Here is a 14500-nt window from a genome sequence, read left to right on the forward strand (position 1 = left end):
AACGGTCTTTATTCATCTGTATATTTATAGGAACCGAAATCCCTTGAAGATTCTTTCCTAAACCATTCCCAGCTTTAGCTCCGATGCCTAAAGTTTGTCGTACCGTCATCTTGGTGCAATCAGACAATCTGGGATATGGAATTTTGCTTCCTTCTGCAATAAAGGTTGCATTTACAAATTCAAGAGCTCGGAAAGAGCATTCAAGAGCATCATCATTGGTGTCGATATATGGAACATCACTTTTTATCGACGCAATGATTTCTTCTTCAGCTCCTACGCATATTAATTGTCCATCAACAACAAATTTCAATTTTTGATGTAATGAAGAAGGAACGGCTCCTGCTGAATGAATCCATGGCCTCCCTAATAGACAATTATATGTAGGGTGGATGTCCATCACCACAAAGTCAATATTGTACACGACTGGTCCAATTAACAACGGTATTTCCATTTTCCCAAGCACCTCTTTTTGAGTACCATCAAATGCTCGCACTACATTCTGATAACTCTTCATGTGTGATTGATCCACATGCATTCTTTGAAGTGTGACTAGAGGCATCAAGTTGAGAGCGGATCCATTGTCAATCAATACTCCTGGTAACACATGACCATGACAATGTGTCGTGATGTTCAAAGCTTTTACTGACCCCATTCCGCCTTCTGGTATTTCATCATCCGTGAACGTTATGTAATTGTCAGCGGCTATATGTCCCACAATTCTGTCAAGTTTTTTGAGAGATATATCTTCAGGGATAAATGTTTGATTGAGAATTTTCATCAAAGCATTTCTATGTGCTTCTGAATTCATCAATAGATCAAGAATAGAAATTCTCGCTTGTTGTTTGTGTAGTTGTTCAACCACACTATACTCACTATGGTTTAAGAATTTCAAAAATTCTTGAGCTTGTTTTTCTGTCACATGCTCATTGAATGCTGGAGGGGATTCATCATCAAATACCTTCTGAGGTATTGCCATGGCTTTTCCTTTTGCTTTCACTTAATCTGAAGCATTGGATGTTTCGGGAGAGTAACATCTCCCACTTCTTGTAAAGAAACCGACTTCGCTTATTGCTTCAGACGTCGATGTTGTACCCAAACTCTGTATTTTCTCTTCTATTTTTTCTAGAGAAACAGATCCTCCTACCATTGAAACATTGGTAGTATAATTCCAAGGTACCCTGCGGGTATCTTTGTATGGAAATGGTAGAGGAGTGGTGATAACTAATTTCGGCTTTATTGGTGCAGGAATCACCGTAGATGATTTCACATTAATGATCACATGATCATTTATTCTTTGACTAGGTTTAGAATCCTCTGATGAACAAATATCATCTTCTTTTTTCCCTGGTTCTTCTTCAAAGAATTCTATTTCTCTGTTGTTCATCAATTTTTGCACTAAATCCCTAAATCCAGGACATAGTTGAATTTTATGCCCTTTCTCCTGATGATATTCACAATAATTCTTGCCTTCATTCTGCTTTGGCCTGAATTGTTGTGGAATTATACCGGCTAAAGAGAGTTGTTGGAATACCCAAACAAACGGAGATTTAATTTCAGAAATGTCAGTTTTTGCTTTCTTTCTGTTCTCTTCCTGAATTGCATTCACGTTTTTATCTCCATGATTTGGCAATGGATGATTTGATGCAGATGGTGTATTGAATTCCAACTTCCCAGTGTTGATCAAATTTTGAACCACCCTTTTGAATGCCAAACAGTTTTCAATAGAATGACCCGTGATTCCTTCATGATAAACACAGTGTGCCTTTGTATCATACCAAGGAGGGAATGGTGGTTGCATGGGAACCAAAGGATAAGGCCGTATGACATCTGCTTTTAACAGTGAATCATAGATCTCAGCATATGGTACTGGTAAAGGTATAAAAGACAACCTTTCATTTTCCTTTCGAGATCCTCTGGAATCTGCTCGATTAGTGTTTGTTTCCTCTTTCTTAACCCTTGGTTGGGTTATTGTAACACTTTTCGATGAATCCTTGCTGTAAGAATTTGCATTGTTGACTTCATTCTCCTTTTTCCTGTACGTAGGTCTTTTGGAACTAGACCCTTCATTTGATTCAATTTTGCCACTTTTCAAGACATTTTCAATGAGTTCTCCAGAAATGACCAAATCTGCAAAATTTCTAGTTGCATTCCCCATTAAATGATTTAAATAAGGAGCCTTCAAGGTATGAACAAATATTACTGTGGCCTCTTTTTCTGACAAAGGTGGTTGAACTTGGGCTGCCGTGTCACGCCATCTCTGGGCATACTGTCTGAATGTTTCATTATTTTTTTTCTCCAAATTTTGGAGAGTCCATCTATCACGAACCATGTCTGTTACGTGGAGATACTGCTCTAAGAATGATTTAGCCAGATCTTTCCAGGATCTAATGTTGGCTTTGGTCAATTGAGTATACCATTTTAAAGCCGGTCCTGTCAAACTATCCTGAAAACAGTGAATTAATAATTTCTCGTCCTTCACATATCCTGCCATTCTTCGACAAAACATAGTAATGTGGGATGAAGGGCATGTAGTACCATCATATTTATCAAATTCGGGAGCCTTGAACTTGATGGGGAGGATTAGGTCTGGAACCAAACTCAACTCACTAGCGTCAAACCCATAGAATAATTCAGTTATTTCCACAGATTTCATTCGTTCTTCTAAGCTCTTGATCTGTCTGGTCAATTCTTCATTTACTTTTTGTTTCTCATTCAGCTCATTCAAATATGGGATTAAATGCTCAGTATTAAGATCCCCTATTTTCATATCTGATATAAGCGGATTTTTGCTTGAAGATGCAGGATTCACTTGTTGATCTTCATGTGGTTTGGCTTCTTGTAATGCAGATGTACGAGCATTGATTTGAATAGGTGTAGTACCAGAGTGATAAATTGGTTCTGGTGGAAAACCTAGAGGATACATAGGTTCTTGGTCTAAAGATACAGGATTTTCCTGTATTTTTCCAATGATAGCCTGCCTTTTAAACATGTCCTCTATTTTCTGCATCATGCTGTCTTGTGAATTTGCAATATTGGCTTCAATTTTCTCCAGCTTCATTCTCATTTCTGCTTGTTCTTTATTATGTTGTTCCTCAATACGTTGTATTTTATCCTCCATAATTCTCTTAGTAGCTTGTCTAGTACCGTAGTGATGTTGTATTTCTCTTTTGGCCAGAATAACTGCGATTGAAAAATCTTTTAATATTTTTATTTTTTCTCAAATTTTAATTAATGAATTTTATCTTAATAAATAAAATAATAAAATTATTCATAAAGAAAATTATAAAATGAATGATGAATGTATGCAAAATGTATGTATGCAAAAAGGTATTGATCCCAAAAAGTTAACTGTCATAGAACAACTTTCATCGGCATACAAAAGTTTCTTTATACTAATTCATAACTACAGATAAGGCATAGCTTTCCTATTAAGCTCTATAATTTCTTTCATTAACCATGACACCTTCTTTCCGCACTTAGAAACTGGATCAACATGATGCTCAATTATTTTGGCTTCAACAGCTAGTTCCCCAACATATCTAGCAACTTCGCTCATTTGTACCATGGCCTCGAACACCATATTACTTCTTTCTTCACTTCTTTCAACATAGAAATTAGTTGACTTTTGCCATTGTTCATTCGTTCCTTCAAGAGTTTGCTCTAACTCAGTGATTCTGACTTGACAATTGTGCAGAATTTTTTCAAGATCTCTAATGCGTCTTCGCAGTGAAGCATTTTCCTCATTACTTTCTTTGAGATCATTAGGTCCTAGACGAACCTTTTCTTGAAACAATGATTCTTCAAGTTGCAAACTGTAAGCATTAAACTCTGAGTTTTTATTTCTAGACTGATCCAGATCTTCTTCAAGTTTTGTTCGTGCTTCTTGCGTTCTTTGATTAAGCTTCTGGATTTGAACATCCTTGTTTCTGCATCTTTGCATCCAATTTCTAGCCACTTCCTGCTCTACCTCAAGTCTGGTGTTGAAATTTTTTCTTTCCAGCTCCCATTTTTCTTTTTCAACATTGGATTCTTCCATCTTTTGGCCTCTGACTTCAAGTCCAGCAATCAACTGGTTCATTTCAGATTCAAATCCCTTGAACATGATATTTTTCTCACCTTCAAATTTATTAAAGATGTCATTCTTCATTTCTTCTAAATCTTTGGCTCGATCTCTTTCTCTTTGCATTTCATTCATGATCTCGCGGTGTTCAGCCTTGTGTTTTATAATTCGCTCTCTTCTGTCGACCTCAAAATCTTCCATTTTTTGCTTTCCTTTCTCAAGGCTTTTGAGTATACGGCTATTCTTTCCTTTCAGATCTTCAACTCGATTTTTCTCGATGTTCAACTCTCTAGTCATCTGTACCGTTGATTGGCTTGGTTTTGATGCTTTCCGGGATTTATATAACTCCTGGTAATTTTTCTGTAATGCTCTGAATTCATCATCAACTTTTTCTTTATCTTTTCTCAACATTGCACATTGTGATGAATGAAAGTCAATGTCAACCCCCAACATAGCTTTATCTTGTCTCATTTGCTCTAATTCTTTCGACCAGCCTTCTCTTTCTGCTTTAAACTCAGCTCTCAGTATTTCAATCTCTGATGGAACCACCTTAATGCGATCTTCCATAGAGATATCCTCTTTTTGATCTGGTAGAGGAATATTTTCATTTTTCCTGGCAGATCTCCATTCTTTATAATCAGGAGTTAGCATTTCTTTTGCTGCTTTAGCTCGAATACAAAAAGTTGTTTTCCAAGCTGTAACGGCTTCCATGATACTTCTTTTATAATTTTTGCTATGGAATACGAACTCAGATGACTGTAATCCATCAGTGACAGGTACAAATTGGCGACCTTCATACTGTCTTATAACCAGAAGTGGTGCATATCCAATTCCTCCCCATAATCCGAGCAGCATTATCCAGTTGTAATCTCCACATTTGTAAAAGAATTCCCTTTGTATTTGCCACGGGGCTCGCCAAACAATGTCATTACTTTGCAGATTTCGAAAGGCATTAATCCACATATCTTTCTTAATTTCTTTCGGCCATTCCTGCTCCAGAAATTCTTTTAATGGTGAGTAATCCGTATTAAAGCATCGGTATGAAACTTTTTCTGTCCTCCAGAAATGACTACGGATCCAAACATATAACAACTGGGTACACCCTGAGAATCGTCCACCTCCTAGCTTTCTACAAGCATTTAATGATCTGAAGGTCTCTGCTAAGATTGCAGAAGCGGGATTAATCTTTTTCGGTAGCTGTTCAAACAAATCTACCACTGCAGCTTCAACATATCCCAATACTTTTGGGAAGATGACCATACCATACATACCCAGAGCAAATAAATCGAATCGTACTTTAATATCTGGATGACTCTGAATAAGTTCTTTAATGTTGGTCCAAGCAATGCCTTCGTTTTCGCCTTTTTGTTTTGTACGGGATGCTACCCATTCTTCTCGTACCCCGGCAATCTTTTCTAATTTAACTCGAAAGGGTTGAGTTTTAATTGACTTTGAATAGATTCGATTCTCCAAAGCCCCTTCGATATGTAGCAAAGTTGTGTATTCTTCAATAGTAGGGACCAAGTCCTCTTTATTGAGAGTGAAGCAATTGTACCCTGGATTCCAAAATTGAATTAGGGCTCTGAGTAATTCATCATCAACTTCGACATAGAGCAAATATGGGATGTCTCCGTAAATCTGATAAAACTGCAATTTTTTGTTTGAATCCCAACTTTCCCAAATGCTTCGCAAATCTTGCATATCATTTCTTTTTAGTGAAACTGGAGCATAACTGGCCAAGTCAGATACATAATCATCCTGCAGACTGTCTCCTTCTTGTCTTTGTAAGTCCTCAGCCCGCTGTCTTACTTCTGAGTTTAGAATTACTTGATTTGAACACTTTTTATCCATAGATGAAGGCTTTCCAATGAGACAATTAACACAAGGATCAATGTCTTTTATCCTGTATGATGTTATGCAAACAGAAAAATAAAGAACATGCAAAAAGAAAATAAATTAGTTTACATAATAAAGAAATTTAATAATAACATTTACCTAAATATTTTTATTTAAACATGCTTTTCTAAATTTAAATAATTTAAATATACATGTAATTTAATCAGTAAAGAAAATAAATAAACAAGAAAGTTAGAATTCATTTCTCCTGTGTGTACACCTATTTTAGACAAAATTTCGGCATGACTTCGGATCAGAAGAGTTTCTAAGGTTTTTTATATGCAGGGTTTCAGATCTAAGAATAAAGGTACCCGAATTGTCCTTGTTAGTGCCCCCTTGGGTTGCTAACCCTCAATCATAGTCCATCACAGACTAAAATGGATCGAGTTCAATTCGAGGGGATACATTTCTCTATGCCTGACACGGAGAATAAATTCTCACGAAGACGTCGCTTTCACTCCCACTTAAAAGGGACAACTCAATTATAGAGCTTTATATTATGCAATGCAAGTGTTGTGTGTGAGGAGAAATGTTCAAACCTTTGACAGAAAAATAAATAATGAAATAAAATACTTGCAAATAAAATAAAACATATAAATATTATGAAAATAATAAGTAAATATAAAAATTTTGAAAAGAAAGAATTAAAAATTAAATATATGAATTTTTAATTTTTAATTAATAGAGACAATTTATAATTGATTTTTAAAAGTTTAACCAGTCCCCAGCAGAGTCGCCAAGCTGTCGTAACCGGTTTTCGCCCGGGCACGAAATATTTATTTGGTCGGAAAAGTGATGTGAATAAATGGTTTTGAAAATAATTTGAGAGTCGCCATCGGCCTTTTGGGTCAGGTAGGTCGAATACCTAAAAATTATTTTTTAAAAGAGTTTTAATAAAACACCAATTAAAAAATGAACTGATCTGCGTTTATAACCAAAAATTCGTTCTTTTTAATAATAAAAAGGGATTCGTGGTCGATTACGTTTAGGGAAGGATTAGCACCCCTACAACGCCCAAAATTGGTACTTTTTAATTATAAATTGTCTCTATTATTAAAAATATTAAAAATTTAAAATATATTTAATTTATAATCCTATTATTTCAAAATTATAAAAAATATATTTAAAAATATCGGAAAAGGACTTCTAGGTGCCTTAAGACAGCTCTTTTCTTTGATATTGATAAATGTTAATTTAAATTAAATAATATTTAAAAAAATTAATTATTAAATTTTAAAATACCAGAATATGACATCCAGTTGTATTAAGACTGTCCTTTTCTTCGATATTGAAAAATAAATATTAAAATAATTTCTTTTTTAAAAAAAAATTAATTATTATTCATTATATATATATAAAAATATTTAAAAATATAAACAAGTAAAATTAAAGTAATAAAAATACAACTAGAACGATATATTTAAAAGTAGTAAAATAAATGAAAACATTTAAAATAAATGACTAAATTATAGTAAAAGTAAAATTAAAAACCTAATTCATAATTAATCAAAATTATAGGGATTAAACATGCTATTTCTTTTTATAATTTAGTGACTAAAATAAACTTTTCTAAAATTCGGATATTAGAATAAAATAAATTAAAAATATAAACTTGGGATTAAAATATTATTTATTAAAAATTAAGGGATTAATTATGTTATTTATCCTAAATATATTATTTTAATAAAAAGGACTAAAATAAATAAAATTAAAATTTCGAGATCAAATTAAAAAGTATTATGAATTCGATTTAGTGACTAAAATGTAAAGTTTACAAGTTCGGAGGACTGCGGAAAGGATTTAACTATTATTAATTACACGAATAGCCCTCCCCAAAACGGCGTCGTTTGGGAAGGGCTATTTAAGCCCAAAACGGCTGGCCCGAAGGGCCAGCTATCTCATTTCTCATTTCACTCTCTCTCTCTAAACTGAGAGAGTTTTAAAACTCTCTCGCCTCTCTCTAGCTTCCCTCATCGGAGGGAAGCCGGTCACCGGGCGGCATCCGTTTACCGCCGTGATCGTTACCGCCGGCCACCGTATCCGGTGGCCGGAAAAAAAAAATTTGGTTCTATCCTGTAGATCAGACCGTCCTAACGACGGTTCCGTTGTTATTTTCTTTTAAAAAGCTCACAATCGGAGCAAATCTAGGAAACTACCTTCGGTTTTTGAGGGTTGTTGGTGACGTTTGGAGGGGTCCGGTGGTCGTGGCTTTCTCGGTAAGCTTCTCTCCTCCCTTTTCTTCTGTTTTTGGTTACTGGTTGTTGTGATTTGATCTCTATTTTTGTATCTTTTGCTCTCGGTTTTGTCTCTCTGGGATCTGTTGTTCTCTTTTTTTTTCGTCTTTGCAGGTTGGATGATGGCTTTATAGCCATCACCGGTGCTCATCTCGGACCGGTCCGAAGGATAGAGTTCGGTGAGTCACCGGACTTCCAGTGGTGACTCACCATTTGGGAAATACGTGTGCGGCTACGGCCGACCTTCTGGAGCCTTCGGTGAGACGTGGCACTGGCAGCAGAGGCGGTTGGAAGCTGGACCGTCGGCTGAGGCGGCTGGAGGCAGAGGCGGCTGGAGGCAGAGGCGGCTGGATTAGGGTTAGGAAACCCTAACTGAAACCCTAAATGTTTAGGGTTTCGGTTTGGTTTGGGCCGGTTAACTGGCTTGTAATTTTTTATTATTATTTATGTATATATATATATATATTTAATAATAATATTAATAATAATAATATTTATAATAATAATAATAATAATATTTATAGTAATAATAATATTTATAGTAATAATAATATTTATAGTAATAATAATAATAATTATAATTATAGTAATAATAATAATAAACAAATCAAAATGGGTAAAAAAATTAGTATCTTCAATAATTTTGTATGGAAATGATTTGTTGAAAAAGAATTCAGTCTGACTGATAGATACTGGCTTTAAATGACTGAACAACTATATAATTTCATTTTGTTGCCTCAAGCTTCTATTTTATAACCATCGATATTTGTATGTGAGACTGTCTTTACTTCAGAGTTGACAGTTAATCAATGATATCCATTCTCCTTTGTATCATGTCACCCCCTTTTAGGTCCTTTTTTTTCTTTTGGTAGTGAAGCAGTTTTCTCATGTCAGTACTTTATTTTGTTGAACATATATTAATTGATATATTACTAGTTGTAGCTTAGCTTTGGCAAAACAAAAGATTAACCTATTATTTTCATTAATGCTGAGTTATATTGGGACCTGTCTCTTTCCATATGCAATATCGTCCATACAACATTACTTAGTACTTCCTAAATCATGCTCTTGAACTTTGTCTTGCAGTATGGTCTGAACAATGGTGATAGATACAACAGCACTGATAAACACGATTTACTAAACCAGAACACATCGAGTATGAAGTCCAACTAGAGCGATGATCAAGAGAAACACCCATCTCTCAGGTGTTTATCTTGTGTATGTCAGATTGATGCATTGTGTTGTTTTATGATTGTGTATTTGTTTCATGATGCTGGAAATTGCCATGTCTCGTATTGATCCAAGTAGATAGCAATGTGTTGTTTGATGTATACCCTTTTCTCGCTGTATTGCTTTGTAATTTGAATGTGGTGATAATGATATTGTTTATAAATGAGAAGTTTGTTGTTTGGTTTCACTTTCATTTGAAACTCATTTGACTGAGTTAATATACTATTTTATAAACCTGTGAATACAGGGCACTTGATTTATGTCCCTTATATTCCCACCCTCTTCATCAATTTTATCGTTCCAGTTCAGATACCCTCTTAAAACTTATATTTAGCTGCATTTATACAGAAAAGTCACTATATATGTAGTCAATAGCGGCATTTTACATTCACAAACGCTACTATATGACCTAACATTTAGCTACATTATTGGGAACAAACATCACTATATGTCAGAACATTTAGCGGGTTTTTGACACAAAACGCTACAAAAGAAAAGATAAATAGTGGTGTTTGTTTCAACTGCGCTTTTTGTGGCTTTTTTTTACACCACAAAAGTGTTTAGCGGCACTTAGAAACACTGCTATATGACTGAAAAACGTTTACGCTAAAAACATGTTTTGTTGTAATGACTATGGGTTTGTGAACTACAATTTTTTACTCACTGAAAAAGAAGAACGTATAATTTTAAAAAGAAAATTTAATTGCCACATAATACTTTCGTTAAAAGGCTAACGGGAGTTAACGGTTGAGAGACTAAAATGGAACGAATCAATAACGTTAGGGACCATAATTGAACATATCGATAATGTTAGAGACCATGTACCCTTAATTTTTAAATTGGTGATTAAAGTTGGTTAAATCAAAAACAAAAGGGACTATTCACATAGTTTACCCCGTATAAAATGATAAAAAAAATATTTGGATCAATTAAAAATAAAACTAACTATAAGAGAGTAGATTTTATCGATTTATTGAGTTTCAAGTTACACAATAAAAGTTGGGAGCAATCTCCTATCATCTCCCTCATATATTCAATATCTCAAATGCCTTTTCGGCCATTATTAGTATTATTTTTTGTAGTAATATATGGAATTCGGTAACCACTAATTCCTCCTGAGAATCCTGATTCTCCTCCAACGAGACTCCATGTAATTGGAGGCACCTTCTTCTGCATAAACACCAAATTTGAAGTAATGATAGCTTCCTCCGGCACCGGACCCTTCATATCTTAGAATGCCATCTATGTAAACCTTCACATTGGAAGCACCCACGTCATGGATTACGTTCACTTTGAACCATCTGTTGTACGCATTTGAGAGCACCACTGGAGACCTGTAAACCGTGAGCGAGCCTTGGTAGACTCGGAGCATGATGGTAGTAGCACGAAAAGAACCACCAAATACTTGCATCACCGACGTTGCAGTTGTTCCACTTGGGATATATGCCTCTCCCTCAAATTGCCAAACTCCGGACGAATAATCATAGTCCTACGGGGAATAAAAACCACTAAGATGAAGAAACCAGACAGGAATAAACAAAATTAATAAAGAAAAAGAATTGAATTTATAACTTACTCTAATTCGGATTTCAGATCGTGGTCTAGTATCGCTACTTGGGGTATGAGGCTTGTCTGTGGAATACACCCAAAATCTGTGGACGCCATTGTTGAAACTGTATCGGTAGCTTGGGGGCAAATCATAAGGCTTTTGCAGCTCGAAATTTGACTGAGATAGTGGAACATCGGTAAACCTTTGGTAGGCTGGGCATTGGCCTGGAAGAAAATCAACTGACTGAAACTCAGGCAAAGAATCGAGAAAAGAAGTGCAAAGTTAGCCATCTTATCTCTTAAAAGAGCTGGAATTGGAGATTGAAGTATACTTGGTTCGGATGTGCAAATTCGTGTTATGTTCAGTGCGTATTTATAATGGCCTGGGAATGAATTGAGTTAATCGAGTTCGAAATTTGAAGAGAAGTAGCCGACGCCAAGCCAAGTTGTATGAAAAGGGAATTAAATGAATGTCTGCTCCATGAATTTTTCCATAAAAAACAGGTTTGAAGACTTGGTAATGTAGACAGGTTCATCAATGTTGGTCATGTTAGGAAAGTCAATTTGCTGAATTGATGTAGCTTGTGATAGTTCGAAGACAATAATTTAAAAGTTTGCCCCCAAAACGAGGGAACTCGTTAACTTTGTTTGACTTTAGTTTTAGCTTATCTTTTAACCCAACAAGTGAGTTAAACAATAAAACAAAATATTATTTTTTTTACGGATTTTGAATTTGAACAATTATATTTATAAGGACCATAAGCTGTTAATTAATTAAGAAATTTTTAATTAAATGTTACTTTATAAGCACTTTAGACTGTATAATCACTTTATTATATGGTTGAAGGAAAAAAAGGGTTTTAGCTACCTTATTTGCCGTTGAGTTCGCTTATTAAGAAAGACAATAATTTAAGCGTTGGGTATTAGAAGAGATGCAGAGGAAGTCTCGGTGCGAGAGACGGTAGGATGTTGGATGTTCCATTATTAAGAAGGTTTGGCCCTTCCAAGACTTTTTGTTTGGATGTGCGATTGGACGATCTGGAGGGAATCTGTTTTTTTGGGAATAAATCATCATTTTGGTTCCAAGGTTATATTTATTGCATCCAAAACTTGAGTTAATAGATTTGGTAATTGAATCGATTCATAAAACAAAACACAAGTGAACTTACTTTTACACAATTCACTTTAAGATCAAACATGAAATTAAGAATATAACCGTTAATATAAAATATAAGTGAAATTTGTTTTAAATAAATGGATCAAAACTTAAACTAAATTAAATTTATAATTTTTATTAAAAAAGACAATAATTAATTAATTAATTGTCAAGCTTTCTAAACCCCTTTAAGAGTGAGAGGTGAATCCTCTTTTCAAAGTTCCGCTTCGAGTGAATACTAAATATTAATTTTAGAGTCACACCAATTCTTGTTATGATCTAATTGGATTACTCAAAAAGATTGCTATTTGAATAAAAATTAAGGATAAATTATAAATTTACTCATTAAATTTTTTTTGTCACTTCGCCTTAACTTTATGACGCGTTATAACGTAGTAACTTTTTTAACTATCAAATTCTATTTCAGAAGAAAAGGAAAATAGTTTTAAAAAATAGGGTAAAACATTTTCTTTATATATCCTAATAGCAACCATTACCTTCCAAAAGCCTTGGAAAATGGCTGGAGAATGATAAGTTCTCCTTGGCACCATGCAGGTCCACACAGACATGGTTATCGCCATTGTCACTCCCAGCGATAACTCCGACAGATCGTCACCTCAGCACACAATAAATCCATCATCCTTTGGCACTTAACAAAGGACGATAAGAGCGTAGCTCTTCATTGTCTCGATGGTCACTCTCACTTCTTCCAAGACGTTATACTCTCTTCCGATTCTCAATTCCTGCTCTCCGGTTCTTGGGATGGTGAGCTTCGTCTCTGAGAAAATTTTCTCACTTTCTAAGAGAGAGCAGAGATGGTTAGAAACAGAAAGCGAAGATGGAGCAACCATTGAAAATGTGAGTGAGCAGAATTTCCATGAAAGTTGCCATTTTCACTGTGAGGCCACGCATATGATGGTGGTAGTAGTACCCAATGATAACAGTCTGACCATAAAAGGTGATCATCCATATATATGGAACATAGAAATCACATATAAATAAACATTCTTTGAACTTGGATATTGTACCGCGAAGCCTCAAATTTTACAAATAGCTCAATCATTGCTATTAAGTTCCCATGAGTTAATACAACCCCTTGCTACCACATGTAGCAGAGTGTTACCAAATTGGCCCCCATTAAGCTTATGGAAAGGGAAAAAAATTATCTTTTCTAAATCTACCCCAATCGCATGAACACCTAAGTTCTGAAGTTGCTCACTCTTTTCAAGTGAAGTAAAAGCAAAACGCACACCACAATTGGAAATTTGTTTCTTGATCTCAAACATGCTACTTAGTGGATTCATGGTGCTAACGACAGCACTTAAATATAAAACACTCAAGAAGATAATGGGAAAGTGAAACTACAAGAAAATGTATTTTTAGTGACATTGCAAATGGTCACTAAAAGTATTAAATTTAGATACTAAAATGCATAATGATAAAATTTTCAAGTTGTCACTTGTTTTCACTAATATATCGGTGAAAATAATTCTAAAAATTGTCACAATTTTTTTGTGACCACCTATTCAACATAATTATCAATATAAATTGTGATGAATTTGTTTGACACTAAAAATATATTTTGTGACCATCAATATTGTCACACAAAGTATTTTTTAGTGACCTAATGTTTGATACTATCATTAATAGAAATTGTGATAAATTTATTTGACATTGAAAGTATATTTTGTGACCACCAATGTTGTCACACTACATATTTTTTTAGTGACCAAATGTTCAAAACTATTATCAATAACTCGTCACTATTATATTGGTGACGACATTATTGAATTTTGTCACAACTACTTATAGTCTATGTGACTACATTTTTTACACAGAAAGATTAATAATAGTGATGAAAATTTAGACACTAATATTGTCCTTATTAGTGAGAAATATTTTATCACAACTATATAACTAAATTGATTAATTTAAAATTTTAATTGTGAAATCAATTATAGTAGATATTACATTTTAGTTGTATCTATCTTCTTTAGGAGCTTGCATTGCAATCATTGTCATTGATTAGTTATTTCGTTAAATGATAGATGATGTGACATCTTCACATGTACCAATATCTAATTTATTAATTGACTAATTCATATTGGGTACTACATATGCAAGGACGACCCTTTCAACCCATCTAGTGTCTTATCCCGCTAGACCAACTGATTGTTGTTGGTTTCACATGTTAATTTCTGATAAATTAATAAAATGCATAGCTTTGAAGATGATCGGACCTGTGACTTTCAGGGAAAGAATGCAATTCCTAACCACTATGCTAAGAAAGAAATATTTGTTGTTAACAAAAAAAATATTTATGTTAAACTATTGTTAGAATTAATTTTATTTATTTTAATATATATAATTATTATA

The 14500-nt window shown here is 34.2% G+C and overlaps 1 pseudogene; it reads right to left on the bottom strand.

The window, feature by feature from the left end:
* Positions 1-10362: 10362 nt before the first annotated feature.
* On the bottom strand, positions 10363-11388 carry LOC120195501 (annotated as a pseudogene).
* Positions 11389-14500: the final 3112 nt, after the last annotated feature.

This window comes from Hibiscus syriacus, unplaced genomic scaffold (genome assembly GCF_006381635.1).
Source record: "Hibiscus syriacus cultivar Baekdansim isolate YM2019G1 unplaced genomic scaffold, ASM638163v2 tig00117016_pilon, whole genome shotgun sequence".
NCBI lineage: Eukaryota > Viridiplantae > Streptophyta > Magnoliopsida > Malvales > Malvaceae > Hibiscus > Hibiscus syriacus.